Genomic DNA, 14,969 nt, shown 5'->3' with positions numbered 1-14,969 from the left:
ATATTTCCGAAACTCAAAATGAGAATACTATAGATATGTTAGTTATGACTTCTAATTTTAGAAAAATAATGTTTGTGGTAGTACTTTTTTTGGACTGAATTTTTTGGACCTAGAAATTATTCAACTTTTTTTACGTATCTTAAAATGACATGAAATTTGCTGGCAGCTCTACCAATCGTACTCTATGCTTGCTCAGAGACACGACGTGGCTTTCCCACTGGTACTCTATGGCGGGTTATTGACACTACCTAGTTTACTGCATGTATTATTTCAGTATTTTTTAAGCAGTGGAAGGATAAACACATAAGTCATATATTGAAAAAGTGAAGATGAAGCGTTTTAAGAAAGTGTGTTCACATGATAGTGCTGTTGTAGCATTGAATGCTGACAAGGAGACGCATTTAAACTATAAAACAAGTACAAGTGGTAGAACTATTGGAAAAGTATGCGTGCATTGTCATGACAGTCAAGAATTAAATTTCTTTGGAGTACCAAAACAATTTCAAGTCCTATGATGGTGGGTATGCGAGATTGAGATCTCCGGAGATGATTGCACTCAAAATGAATGCCAACATAAAAATAATAGTTGATGAAGATAATAATAGTTGATTGTTGCTAGTGCTTGTGGTAACAGATTACCCGGTGTTAAACTATATCGTCAGCTTTCGGGTATTTGCATTCAAATGAAAGCAAAGAGGAAAAGAAAGGCCTAATCTTCTACTAATATCATAAACCATATCTTGTCCACGTGCCGAAACTGTTACATTTGCAAAAATAATGTTATAATAGAAAGTGAAATTGCCGGAAAAATAAAAAGGGCATTGGTAGAAAATATCACTAAGGAATATAAAGATGAATCAATGAAAAACAAAGCACAAATGAACATTATTACTAGCATTTATAAAACATTCAATGAACCAAATAATAGAAAAGACGAAACGCATATTTAACCTGTCGGTGACATACCTGTAAAAATTGTGTATGACTCAAAATGGAATAATGATTATTCTACTGATTACGAACTAAGAGAAGACAATAGCTACAGTATCAAGAGAAAACATGGTGAACTATTTTATGGAACAGATTCAAAATGTCCAAACTTGTTCATTGATATTAATAATGTATAATAATATATTTTTTGTACTGATATTCTACATGACATTATTTCATTAAAAATATATTATGCATTACATTATTATTCGTTCATTATTTTTAGAGTATGCTAGCATATCAAACGTTTAGAATGTCTATTAAAACATCAGAGATGTAAGAAAAGGAATTTTCATACATCATACGTCAGATAGATAGGTTAACATAGAGAAAATCTAAGTATCCGAATGAAAAAATTCCTTATCAAAACCTTTTGTCGGTTAGGTCAGGATAAAATTGATACAAATCTAAGTATCAGAGCGAACAGATTCTTTATTAACAACTATTGCCGTATATGTCGGTTAACATTATCAAAGCCTAAATTTCAGAGCGATGTAATTCTGTCATCTTGAAATTCCATCATTGTTAATCATTTCCATAGATTGATGCTAACGATGCTATTCCAAATTTATAATAAATTGTCTATGATTTAGCAACCCCTTCGGGGAAAAGCTTCTTATTGCACCATATAAACTACCCTTAGAGTCATCCGTGTTTTTTAATTTTTAGTAAATATTCTAACAGACAAAGTTCGTCATAAATATAACAAATTGATTTACAACCCTATGCCAGAATAGGGATTTAGATGGGACTGCATGATAAACCCGATACATCTTAGCTAACATTAAGAAGATTTGGCATGCGTAACAGTAAACTTTGTTTTTCCATTATCTGATAATAGCATATTTGCACATCAGTTCAATATAAGCCAGCGAAGACTGAATTCCAACGCAAAATGGATTCTTTTAATATAGCATAAAAAAAATACGCTGACATTCGTCCTTCTAGAATTCTCCATCTAATCTCAATATCAGAGAAAATAATTAATCGGAGCAATTAATATATTTTACTCGTTGAATGACTTATTCAAACAAACGAATAAATTTAACAATAAAAGTTTATCCTTTCAGGTTGTTTTTTCAACTGATCTAGAAAAACTAATTGCATTTTAATTTATACCGAAAAAACATGATTATATGACCTCCGGGCCAAAACTAGTATTTTTACAAAGAGACGATCTTTGAATACGCAATATGACGATGTATAGTTTTGACTATTGAACCTAGAAAAACATGGTCGACAGGGCATGTTCCGTTGAAACTGCACACATATTCCTGTATATTCCATTGTAGGCCTAATACTGTGTATATGGATATATGGATCACCGTTAGTAGAAACATCTCTGATTGACCCAGCAAGTAGGTTCTGGCTCAGAAACCATTCTGGTTGCATTGCACAATCTCGTCCCTGAATATCTACTTCCAAATATAACATGCACGATCACTTTATAGGATCATTATATAGAGGGATTGCTCGCTTTATACCTTCTAGTTTTGGATCTATAGGGTCATTACTATTTACAGTATGGTTCGATGTTACACTGAATATGATGATGCGAGTTTCATTTAGATTCCTTGAATTTTTGGGGGTGTTTCTCCGTTTTTGAATATCACGCAAATTATCTCAGGCTTGTAGCTTTTGATGGGTAACACTGAACTTAATAAAGTTTATTTATTTTAATCAAACCGTTAGTAAGGTCAAAAAGTTAATGAAGGGGTGACTCGGCTTAATAGTTACTGAAACTCTAAGAAATGAAATTCTGATATCAATAGATACATTAACAGAATCTGCTAATTATGCTGATTCCGAATATTTAAAATTCATCAAGTTTAGTTTTGCCCATCAAAAGTTACGACCCTGAGAAAATTGGTCTCATTTTTGGAATAGGGGTAAACCCCCCTTAAAATCAAGAAATCTTAATGAAAATCACACCATCAGATTCACCTTACCAGAGAACCCTACTGTAGAAGTTTCAAGCTCCTATACACAAAAATGTTGAATTCTGTTGTTTTTGCAAGAAGAAAGATCACGGATGCGTGCTACTTTTTTATTCATTAATTTTTTTTGCACAGAAGTGATTGCATCGAAATAATGGTGCTAGGATATCGGGAGAGGGTTTACTCAAACGGAAATTAAAAGCTCTAGTGGCCTTTTTAAGTAAACAACAGATTGGAGGACAACTGGCCCCCCTCCAAAGCTCCTTTTTTCTCCAAAGTTATCTGATCAAAATTTTGAGATAGCCATTTTGTTCAATAGAGTTGAAAGATCCAATAACTATGTCTTTAAGGGTAAAATAACCCCCTGTAGGCCATGGGGAGAGGGCTGTAAGTTATGAAATTTACCCATTGTTTATGAATAGTATTTGTTATTTAGAAATAAACAGACATTTTTTTTTGGGGGGGGATATTTTGTGCTTGAGGTGGGTTTCCATAGCAAGAATTCTCCTTGGGGAGGGAATTCTAAAAGGATGAACTCTGAAGGGAGGGAATTTCTAAAGGGATGAATTTCCCAGAGGAAATTTTACAATGGGGAGATTTGACAGAATTCCTATAAGAAATTCTTGTTAATTGTCTTACATTATCTTTGCCAACTCAATTTTGCATGTGGAGATGTTCCGGGGGAATTATCCAGAGGCTATTTTCCGTGTGTTTTTATTTCCAGGAAAAAATTGCCACGGAAGGGGGCGTTTCCAGATTGTTTGAGAAACCGATTAGAAATTAAAATCTTTTCAAATGTAAGTTTGATAAGGAGAATTTTTCAGGCTAAATCGTCCATAAGAAATTTTACGACGGGGGAAGGGAGATATTAAGCGAGGATGGAACTGTTTGGAGGAAATATCCACTATACATGGGATGAAATTCCACGGAGGAGTTTCCCCTGAGGGTGTATATTTCATAAAGGTTGAGCCAAATTTACCTGCATTATTTGAAAAACAATCAGAAATTAAATGAAAAACAAGTTCCTTTTAACTGAAAGTAAGGAGCAACATTAAAAATGAAAACGAACAGAAACTATTCCGTATATGAAGTATCACCGCCTCCTCAATACCTTGCTCTTTAAGCTAAAATTCGACTATTTGTCCCAACTTTCTAAGCGGCAACTTAAACACAGGGGCCATTTAATTACAATAAAAAGCTTTTTTAAAAGTGCTAAAAGCTTTACAGCTCGTGGTAATGAACTGTAAGTAAGGAGTGACGCGGCTTAATAGTAATCGAAACTGTCTAGAACAGAGTTATTTAATCAATAGATAGATAGAGATTCCAAATATATAAGTTTTATTAATTTTAATGTTAGCCATTGAAGAATACGAGCCTTAAAAAATCCTGGTTTTTTAAACAGGGGGTACACCCCCAAGAGTCAAAGAATCTTAATGAAAATAAAGCTATCCGATTCAGCGTTTCAGAGAACCCTACCGTAACGGTTTCAAGCTCCTATATGCATAAATGTGGAATTTTGATTTTTTTGCCAGAAGAAGGATCACCGATGCTTATTTTGATCAAGGATGTTTATATGTTTGACTGTGTGTCCCAAGTTTTGAAGAAAGGCTCCTGAAACGCAAGGTATTTTCAATTAGAATAGAAAGCTTTTTAAAAGTGCTAAAAGCTTTAGCGTAATCGGGTGAATGTATCGAACCAATGGTCCCAGAAGATCGGGAGAGGGTTCATTCAAGCGGAAGTCAAAAGTTCTAGTGCCCCTTTTAAGTGACCAAAAAGTTTGGACGGCAACTAGTCCCCTTGCACGATCTCTTTTTCACCAAAATCGTCCGATCAAAATTTTTAGATAACCATTTTGTTCGACATAGTTGGAAGGTTCAATTACTATGCCCTTCGAGATAGCAAGACCCCCAACAGCCGCTGGGAAAGGTCTTTGAGTTACAAAATTTTCCCATTGTTTACTTATGGTATCTGTTACTGGGGAGTTTGCAGACATTTTACGGTAGGGGTGATGGTGGTGAATATTTTACTGGGGGATATTTCACGCGAATAATTTTCTCTTGGGAAAAAATTTCCACAGGAAGCTGAACTGTTCAAGGAATATTTCATACTGCGTACGTGTTCTTGGTAAATTTCAATTGGGATTGAATTGTCTAGAGTACCTTATCTTTGTGAGGGGAGAACTTTACGTTGATCTAGAGCCGTTCCCGGCATTAATTAAAAAATCATCGGAAATTAAATTAAAAAAAAATTGCTGAAATTAAGGAGCAACGATAAAAACTTCAAACCGAGCAGAATTAATTTTTTATATACGGTGAGCCAAATTTGAACCTACATTAGTTGAAAAACGTTCCGAAATTAAATAAAAAAAACATTTTTCTAGTTGAAAGTAAAGAGCGACATTAAAAGTAGAAATAGATTAATGACTACAGAAGTTTATTGATCCACGGTAACGACGTATTGACGTCACGGTAAGTTTATTGATCCACGAAGGCACAGCCCCTTTCATATACGGAATAATTTCTGTTCGTTTTAAGTTTTAATGTAGCTCCTTACTTTCAGTTTAAATTTTTTTTTATTTTACGACTGCAATAGCAGAAGATCCGAGTTGCGACAGCCCCCCCATATGTACAGCCTAATCCCATTACGTGTTATGTTCGAAACGTTTGCCTCAGCCTCTTTGACTCGATAGAAAACGTAGTTTTTTCAAATAATTTATGCACGGTTTTGTAGAGTTTATTACTTATTATTGCTTGACTGACTGTTAGATGATTGTGTATTATTCTTTTCTTTCTCGACAGGGTGTTTTGAGGGTCGACCTTGTAACTCAGCCTCTTTAACTCTTTAGAAAACGTAATTTTTTTCAAATAATTTAAAAAATAAACTGAGTTTCTTTTTTAAACTTTAAATTCAGTATATAAAAAATTTTCTCTGACGGGGAATCGAACCCAGGTCTTCCGTCTGACAGTCAGGAGTATTGACCACTGTACTAAAGAGACACAATTGTAATTGTTTTTTAGTATGTGGAATCTATTTTTGACGCAAGCAAATACCCACAAAACTTGAAATTTGGTTTTTGGAAAACAGGGAAGGAGTGATCAGATTGAGCTGAAATTTCGAGGATAAGCTTCCAGGCCCCAGGAAAGCTTATCCTATAAATTTCAGCCTGATCAGACAACGTTAAAGGGGGGCTGTGGTGGGAAAAATTAACAAGGGCTATTATAGGAAAACGAGGTTTTTCGTAAATGTAAATTCGGGGGATAATTTTTTCGGTCTGAAAATATCAAAAGGCCCTAACAGGTCAAATTCTGCTTCGAATGAGTCCTCATTCACCCAGATCAGTTGCCAACTGTGGCCTGTAGGCGTGGATAAAAAAATTGAACTTTAAGTGGCTATATTTGGTTTTACCAAATATAGCCAAGCAATACTTTTCAAAGGCTTTATTATACTTTTTCAGAACAAGTTCTTTACGTAATGTCCCTCCTAAACCAATTTTAAAACTTGAAGTACTCATCCTTTTCACCCACAATTTTACTTTACAGCTTTTTGAACACCCCAACACCAAGCAATACAGCAATTCTATCTTTTCAGAACAAGTTCTTTATGTAATGTCCCTCTTAAACCAATTTTAAAACTTGAAGTACTCATCCTTTTTCACCCACAACTTTACCTTACGGCTTTTTGAACACCCCAACACCAAGCAATACTTTTCAAAAGGCTTTACTATATTTTTCAGAACAAGTTCTTTACGTAATATCTCTCCTAAACCAATTTTACAAGTTGAAGAACTCATCCTTTTCACCCACAACTTTACTTTACAGCTTTTTGAACACCCCAACACCAAGAAATACTTTCAAAAGGTTTTATTATATCTTTTCAGAACAAGTTCTTTACGTAATGTCCCCCCTAAACCAATTTTACAATTTGAAGTACTCATTCTTTTCACCCACAACTTTACTTTACGACTTTTTGCATACCCCTAACCAAGCAATACTTTTCAAAAGGCGTTTTATATCTTTTCAGAACAAGTTCTTTACGTAGTTTCCCTCTGAAATCAAATTTTACAACTTGAAGTACTCATCCTTTTCACCCAAAACTGTACTATACAGCTTTTTGAACACCCCAACACCAAGCAATACTTTTCAAAAGGCTTTATTATATCTTTTCAGAACAAGGTCTATAGGTAATGTCCCTCATAAATCAATTTTACAACTTGATGTACTCATCTTTTTCACACACAACATAACTTTACGACTTTTTGCATACCCCAACACCAAGCAATTCAGTAATTCTATCTTTTCAGAACAAGTTCTTTACGTAATATCCCTCCTAAACCAATTTTACAACTTGAAGTACTCATCCTTTTCACACACATCTTTACTTTACGGCTTTTTGTATACCCCAACACCAAGCTTGTTCTGAAGAACTTGTTCTGAAGAGATAGAATTGCTGAATTTCTTGGCGTTGGGGTATTTAAAAAGCCATAAAGTAAAGTTGTGGGCGAAAAGGATGAGTACTTCAAGTTGAAAAATTGGTTTAGGAGGGACATTATGAAAAGAGCTTGTTCTGAAAAGATATATTAAAGCCTTTTGAAAAGTCTTGCTTGGTGTTGGGGTATTAAAAAATCTTTACAGTAAAGTTTTGAGTGAAAAGGATGAGTACTTCAAACTGTAAAATAGGTTTAGGAGGGACATTACGTAAAGAACTTGTTCTGAAAAGACAGATTTGCCGAATCGCTTGGTGTTTGGGTATTTAAAAAGCCATAAAGTAAAGTTGTGGTTGAAAAGGATGAGTACTTCAAGTTGAAAAATTGGTTTAGGAGGGACATTATGAAAAGAACTTGTTCAGAAAAATATAATAAAGCATTTTGAAAAGTATTGCTTGGTGTTGGGGTATTCAAAAAGCCATAAAGTAAAGTTGTTGGTGAAAAGGATGAGTACTTCAAGTTTTAAAATATGTTTATGAGGGGCATTACGTAACGACCTTATCTGAAAAAAATATAATAAAGTCTTTTGAAAAGTATTGCTTGGTGTTGGGGTATGCAAAAAAAGCCATAAACTAAAGTTGTGTGTGAAAAGGATGAGTACTTCAAGTTGTAAAATTGGTTTAGGAGGGACATTACGTAAAGAACTTGTTCTGAAGTAATATAATAAAGCCTTTTGAAAAGTATTTTTTGGTGTTGGGGTATTCAAAAAGCTGTAAAGTAAAGTTGTGTGTGAAAAGGATGAGTACTTCAAGTTGTAAAATAGGTTTAGGAGGGACATTACGTAAAGAACTTATTCTGAAATGATAGAATTGCTAAATTGCTTGGTGTTTGGGTGTTCAAAAAGCCATAAAGTAAAGTTGTGGGTGAAAAGGATGAGTACTTCAAGTTGTAAAATTGGTTTAGGAGGGACATTATGAAAAGAACTTGTTCAGAAAAATATAATAAAGCATTCTGAAAAGTATTGCTTGGTGTTGGGGTATGCAAAAAGCCATAAAGTAAAGTTCTGGGTGAAAAGGGTTAGTACTTCAACTTGTAAAATAGGTTTATGACAGACATTACGTAAAGAACCTGTTATGAATAAAAATATAAATATAGCCTTTTGAAAAGTATTGCTTGGTGTTGGGGTATTCAAAAAGCCATAAAGTAAAGTTGTGTGTGAAAAGGGTGAGTACTTCAACTTGTAAAATTGGTTTAGGAGGGACATTACGTAAAGAACTTGTTCTGAAGTAATATAATAAAGCCTTTTGAAAAGTATTGCTTGATGTTGGGGTATGCAAAATGCCGTAACGTAAAGTTGTGGGTGAAAAAGATGAGTAGTTCAAAGTTGTAAAATTGGTTTAGGAAGGAAATTACGCAAAGAACTTGTTCTGAAATAATATAATAAAGCCTTTTGAACAGTATTCCTTGGTGTTTGGGTATGCAAAAAGCCATAAAGTAAAGTTGTGGGTGAAAAAGATGTGTACTTCAACTTGTAAAATTGGCTTAGAAAGGACATTACGTAAAGAACTTGTTCTGAAATGATATAATAAAGCCCTTGAAAACTATTGCTTGGTTTTGGGATATTTAAAAAGCCATAATGTAAGGTTGTGTGTGAAAAGGGTGAGTACTTCAACTTGTAAAATTGGTTTAGGAGGGAAAGTACGTAAAGAACTTGTTCTGAAGTAACATAATGAAGCCTTTTGAAAAGTATTGTTTGGTTTTGGGGTATTCAAAAAGCTGTAAAGTAAAGTTGTGGGAGAAAAGGATGAGTACTTCAAGTTGTAAAATTGGTTTAGGACGGACATTATGAAAAGAACTTGTTTTGAAAAACATATTAAAGCCTTTTGAAAAGTATTGCTTGGTGTTGGGGTATGCAAAAAGCCATAAAGCAAAGTTGTGGGTGAAAAGGATGAGTATTTCAAGTTGTAAAATAGGTTTATGACAGACATTACGTAAAGAACCTGTTATGAATAAAAATATAAATATAGCCTTTTGAAAAGTATTGCTTGGTGTTGGGGTATTCAAAAAGCCAATAAGTAAAGTTGTGTGTGAAAAGTGTGAGTACTTCAAGTTTTAAAATAGGTTGAGGAGGGACATTACGTAAAGAACTTGTTCTGAAGTAATATAATAAAGCCTTTTGAAAAGTATTGCTTGATGTTGGGGTATGCAAAATGCCGTAACGTAAAGTTGTGGGTGAAAAAGATGAGTACTTCAAAGTTTTAAAATTGGTTTAGGAAGGAAATTCCGTAAAGAACTTCTTCTGAAATAATATAATAAAGCCTTTTGAAAAGTATTGCTTGGTGTTGGGGTATGCAGAAGGCCATAAAGTAAAGTTGTGCGTGAAAAAGATGTGTACTTCAACTTGTAAAATTGGTTTAGGAGGGGCATTACGTAAAGAACTTGTTCTGAAATGATATAATAAAGCCCTTGGAAAGTATTGCTTGGTGTTGGGGTATACGAAAAGCCGTAAAGTAAAGTTGTGTGTGAAAAGGATGAGTACTTCAAGTTGTAAAATTGGTTTAGGTGGGATATTACGTAAAGAACTTGTTCTGAAAAGATAGAATTGCTTTATTGGTTGGTGTTGGGTTATGCAAAGAGTCGTAAAGTAAAGTTGTGGGTGAAAAGGATGAGTACTTCAAGTTGTAAAATAGGTTTAGGAGGGACATTAAGTAAAGAACTTGTTCTGAAAAGATATAATAAAGCCTTTTGAAAAGTATTGCTTGGTGTTGGGGTATGCAAAAGTCGTAAGGTAAAGTTGTGGGTGAAAAGGATGAGTACTTCAACTTGTAAAATAGGTTTAGGACTGATATTGAGAAAAGAACTTGTTCTGAAAACATATAATAAAACCTTTTGAAAGTTTTGCTTGGTGTTGGGGTGTTCAAAAAGCTGTAAAGGTGAAAAGTATGAGTGCTTCAAGCTGTAAAATTGGTTTAGGAGGGACATTACGTAAAGAACTTGTTATGAAAAGATATAATAAAGCCTTTGAAAAGTATTGCCTGGTGTTGGGGTATACAAAAAGCCGTAAGGTAAAGTTTTGGGTGAAAAAGGATGAGTACTTCAACTTGTAAAATGGGTTTAGGAGGGACATTACGTAAAGAACTTGTTCCGAAAAGATAGAATTGCTCAATTGCTTGGTTTCGGGGTATTCGAAAAGCCGTAAAGTAAAGTTGTGGGTGACATGGATGAGTACTTCAAGTTGTAAAATAGGTTTATGAGGGACATTACGTAAAGAACTTGTTCTGAAAAAATATAATAATGCCTAATGAAAAGTATTGCTTGGTGTTGGGGTATTCAAAAACCCGTAAAGTAAAGTTGTGTGGGAAAAGAGTGAGTACTTCAATTTGTAAAATTGGTTTAGAAGGGACATTACGTAAAAAACTTGTTCTGAAATAATATAATAAAGCCTTTTGAAAAGTATTGTTTGGTGTTGGGGTATGCAGAAAGCCATAAAGTAAAGTTGTGGGTGAAAAAGATGAGTGCTTCAAAGTTGTAAAATTGGCTTAGGAGGGACATTACGTAAAGAACATGTTCTGAAAAAATATAAAAAGAACTTTTGAAAAGTATTGCTTGGTGTTGGGGTATGCGAAATGCTGTAAGGTAAAGTTGTGAGTGAAAAGGGATGAGTACTTCATGTTGTAAAATTGGTTTAGGAGGGACACTACATAAAGAACTTTTTCTGAAAAAAAATAATAAAGCCGTTTGAAAAGTATTGCTTGGTGTTGGGGTATTTAAAAAGCTGTAAAGTACAGTTGTGGGTGAAATGGATGAGTACTTCAACTTGTAAAATGGGTTTAGGAGGGACACTACGAAAAGAACTTGTTCTGAAAAGATAGAATTGCTGAATTGCTTGATGTTGGGGTATTTAAAAAGGCATAAAGTAAAGTTGTGGGTGAAAAGGATGAGTACTTCAAGTTGTAAAATTGGTTTAGGAGGGACATTACATAAAGAACTTGTTCTGAAAAAATATAATAAAGCCTTTTGAAAAGTATTGCTTGGTGTTGGGATATTCAAAAAGTCTTAAAATACAGTTGTGTGTGAAAAGGGTGAGTACTTCAACTTGTAAAATTGGTTTAGGAGGGACATTACGTAAAGAACTTGTTCTGAAATAATATAATAAAGCCTTTTGAAAAGTATTGCTTGATGTTGGGGTATTCAAAATGCCGTAACGTAAAGTTGTGGGTGAAAAAGATGAGTTCAAAATTTTAAATATGTTTAGGAAGCACATTACGTAAACAACTTGTTCTGAAATAATATAATAAAGCCTTTTGAAAAGTATTGCTTGGTTTTGGGGTATGCAAAAAGCCCTAAAGTAAAGTTGTGGGTGAAAAAGATGACTACTTCAACTTGTAAAATTGATTTAGTAGGGACATTACGCAAATAACTTGTTCTGAAATGATATAATAAAGCCTTTGAGAAGTATTGCTTGGTGTTGGGGTATACAAAAAGCCGTAAAGTAAAGTTGTATGTGAAAAGGATGAGTACTTCAAGTTGTAAAATTGGTTTAGGAGGGATATTACATAAAGAACTTGTTCTGAAAAGATAGAATTGCTGAATTGCTTGGTGTTGGGGTATGCAAAAAGTCGTATAGTAAAGCTGTGTGTGAAAAAGATGAGTACTTCAAGTTGTAAAATTGATTTATGAGGGACATTGCGTAAAGAACTTGTTCTGAAAAGGTATAATAAAGCCTTTTGAAAAGTATTGCCTGGTTTTGGGGTGTTCAAAAAGCTGTGAAGTACAGTTATGGGTGATAAGGTTGAGTACTTCAAGTTGTAAAATTTGTTTAGGAGGGACACTACGCAAAGAACTTGTTCTTAAAAGATATAATAAAGCCTTTTGAAAATTATTGCTTGGTGTTGGGGTATGCAAAAAGTCGTAAAGTAAAGTTGCGGGTGAAAAGGATGAGTACTTCAACTTGTAAAATTGGTTTAGGAGGGACATTGGTTAAAGAACTTGTTTTGAAAAAAATATAAAAAAGTCTTTGAAAAGTATTGCTTGGTGTTGGGGTATTCAAAAAGCCGTAATGTAAAGTTGTGTGTGAAAAAGGATGATTACTTCAAGTTGTAAAATTGGTTTAGGAGGGACATTACGTAAATAACTTGTTCTGAAAAAAATATAATAAAGCCTTTGAAAAGTATTGCTTGGTGTTGGGGTATGCAAAAAGCCGTAAGGTAAAGTTTTGGGTGAAAAAGGATGAATACTTCAAGTTGTAAAATTCGCTTAGGAGGGACATTACGAAAAGAACTTGTTCTGAAAAGATATAATAAAGCCTTTTGAAAAGTATTGCTTGATGTTGGGGTATGTAAAAGGCCGTAAGGTAAAGTTGTGGGTGAAAAAGATGAGTACTTCAACTTGTAAAATAGGGTTAGAACTGATATTATGAAAAGAACTTGTTCTCAAAAATATAATAAAGCCTTTTGAAAAGTATTGCTTGGTGTTGGGGTATTCAAAAAGCCATAAAGTAAAGTTGTGGGTGATAAGGATGAGTACTTCAAGTTGTAAAATTGGTTTAGGAGGGGCATTAAGAAAAGAATTTGTTCTGAAAAAACATAAAAAGCCTTTTGAAAGTACTGCATGGTGTTTGGGTATTCAAAAAAGCCATAAAGTAAAATTGTGGGTGAAAAGGATGAGTACTTCAACTTGTAAAATTGGTTTAGGAGGTACATTAAGAAAAAAACTTGATCTGAAATGATATATTCGGGGGGGGGGGGGCAAAAAGTTGGACGGGGGGCCCTTCGGGTCTGGGTAGGGGACCTTACAACACTGTTCAAATGGAACTTGTGTATTATAACGACCACAGAATTTTACCCCAAATCATCTTCTAAAATTTCTCAAACTGTTTCGCCCAAAAAGTCTCTAAAATACCGATTAATTTGTTTTCGCCCAAATAAACCCCTAAAAGTAATTTCTGTGTGTTCCTTTGTTTTGGCATCCCTGTGATGTCACATTTGAAATTCCCAGGAAACCATTTCCCGCGTAAAATATATTCAATATGTCTTGATCTCGTGTGAATTTCTGAAAAAATATCTAAGGTGCTCCTACTTACACTATTATGGTTTCGAAAGAATATTAATTTATCTCTCAGACCTAAAGACCCAAGAAGCCATATTTAAAAATGAAATACTCTCATGATAGAATTCTCTGCCGATTATGTAAATCAGTTTCCCAGAAATTGAGCTCCACTCTTGTCCTAGTCGATTTCTCAGAAATCTATCCCCATTCATGGATCAATAAACTGACTGTGACGTCACTCCCTTCTGTAGTCATTAATCCATTTCTACTATTAAAAATTAAGAAGAAGAGAAATTACTCCGTATATGAAAGGGGCTGTCCATCCCTCAATGTCTCGCTCTTTACGCAAAAATTTGACCTTTTACGGCAACTCTACTTTTTAAGGTAAAAAAAAGTTAGCTCAAAGATTGGGGCGTCGAGGAGGGGACTGATTTCGCTAAGAAATGCTATAAAAATCGTCGAACTTTGTTTTCGTTTCTATTTCTTGTTCTGCTCATAACAATTATTGAACGTATGGACAGCATTCCTATTTTACTGTGTATTTGATGTGATTTAGCTCTTTTTATCAAGTCTTCAATTAACATTTGTCCTCCCTTTCTTGCCGTGAAAACATTTTCGTCAGTAAAAACTTTCTGACTTAGATAAGGTTAGACACAGTCTCTAGTACGGTTGATTTTTTTTTTTATCTTTTTAGGTATCAGACTCACTCAAACCTATAGTTACAAAACGAGTAGTTTTAGAGCCACTAAGTGAAAATGATGAGTGTGGTACATCCTCACTTGATCCTAATGACTTCACTTCACTTCAATACGCTCTGTATATAACCGTGGTTGTGACTGTCATTGCTGGAGCTTTGGCACTATATAGTGCACTTTTCTTTGAAAACGATAAACTTAAGGCTGAGAGAGCACTTGCAGAAGGTAAGGTAATATATTATTTGTAGCCAATCTTCGGTAATACTTAGATCAGGCACATACTTAGCAGTCTCAGCCCTCCCCACTTTCCCAAAATGTTAGGATTCAATCTTGTTTGTAATAATTTGTTGGATTTTCACTTTTCTAAATTAGCAGCAATAGCAATAAAAATCTTACTTTACAATATAAACCTAACTCTCATTAAAATTGCTGTGAAAGATTTTTACGAATTGCAGTGAAATTTGCTCTTAAATTTGTCGTTGATAGTTTGTCAAAACTGCCATAAAAGTTCACTTTTTTTTATTTTCAACACTCTTAGAATGCATAATTTAACACACTTAGATTTCAAAATATTGTACGGAAGTTTGCCACCGTCGCTGCGAAAAAAAAGAGTTAAACACATGAGAAAAAAAGAACGTGAAAATTCCAAAAAATCAAGCCAATGATTTGTAAATCTTTAAAGAGCACCTTCAACTAATGGTATCAACAAAAAATCCATGGTTCACGTAAAAGTGCTGCCTAAGTAAAAACGATAAGACTTTAGTGTATCAGTTTTTTCCCCTTGTCACTTTATATAGGAGGAGATGTAGTAAAAACTTGGAAGGGGACTCATTCAATCGAAAGTTGAAATTTCGAGTGACCATTTTAAGAGACAAA

General features: G+C 34.2%; 1 protein-coding gene and 1 pseudogene across 2 annotated transcripts in view; both read left to right on the top strand.

Annotated features, from left to right (window-relative positions):
• The window catches only part of LOC148945912 (transmembrane protein 120 homolog), a 545,739-nt gene that overhangs the window by 330,170 nt on the left and 200,600 nt on the right, over positions 1-14,969 (top strand). The window lies entirely within an intron of this gene.
• LOC148945916 (protein spinster-like) overlaps positions 1-14,969 on the top strand; it is a 116,946-nt pseudogene that overhangs the window by 94,717 nt on the left and 7,260 nt on the right. Inside the window, exon 8 of the transcript XR_016142506.1 lies at positions 14,093-14,318. The product of XR_016142506.1 is annotated as a protein spinster-like (transcript). The remainder of the gene's footprint in view (positions 1-14,092; positions 14,319-14,969) is intronic.

This window comes from Artemia sp. Qi Xiang Cuo, chromosome 12 (assembly GCF_049724085.1).
Source record: "Artemia sp. Qi Xiang Cuo chromosome 12, ASM4972408v1, whole genome shotgun sequence".
In the NCBI taxonomy this organism is placed as follows: Eukaryota; Metazoa; Arthropoda; class Branchiopoda; order Anostraca; family Artemiidae; genus Artemia; species Artemia sp. Qi Xiang Cuo.
Note: the sequence above shows the minus strand (reverse complement) of the source record. Positions and strands in the feature narration are given on the sequence as shown.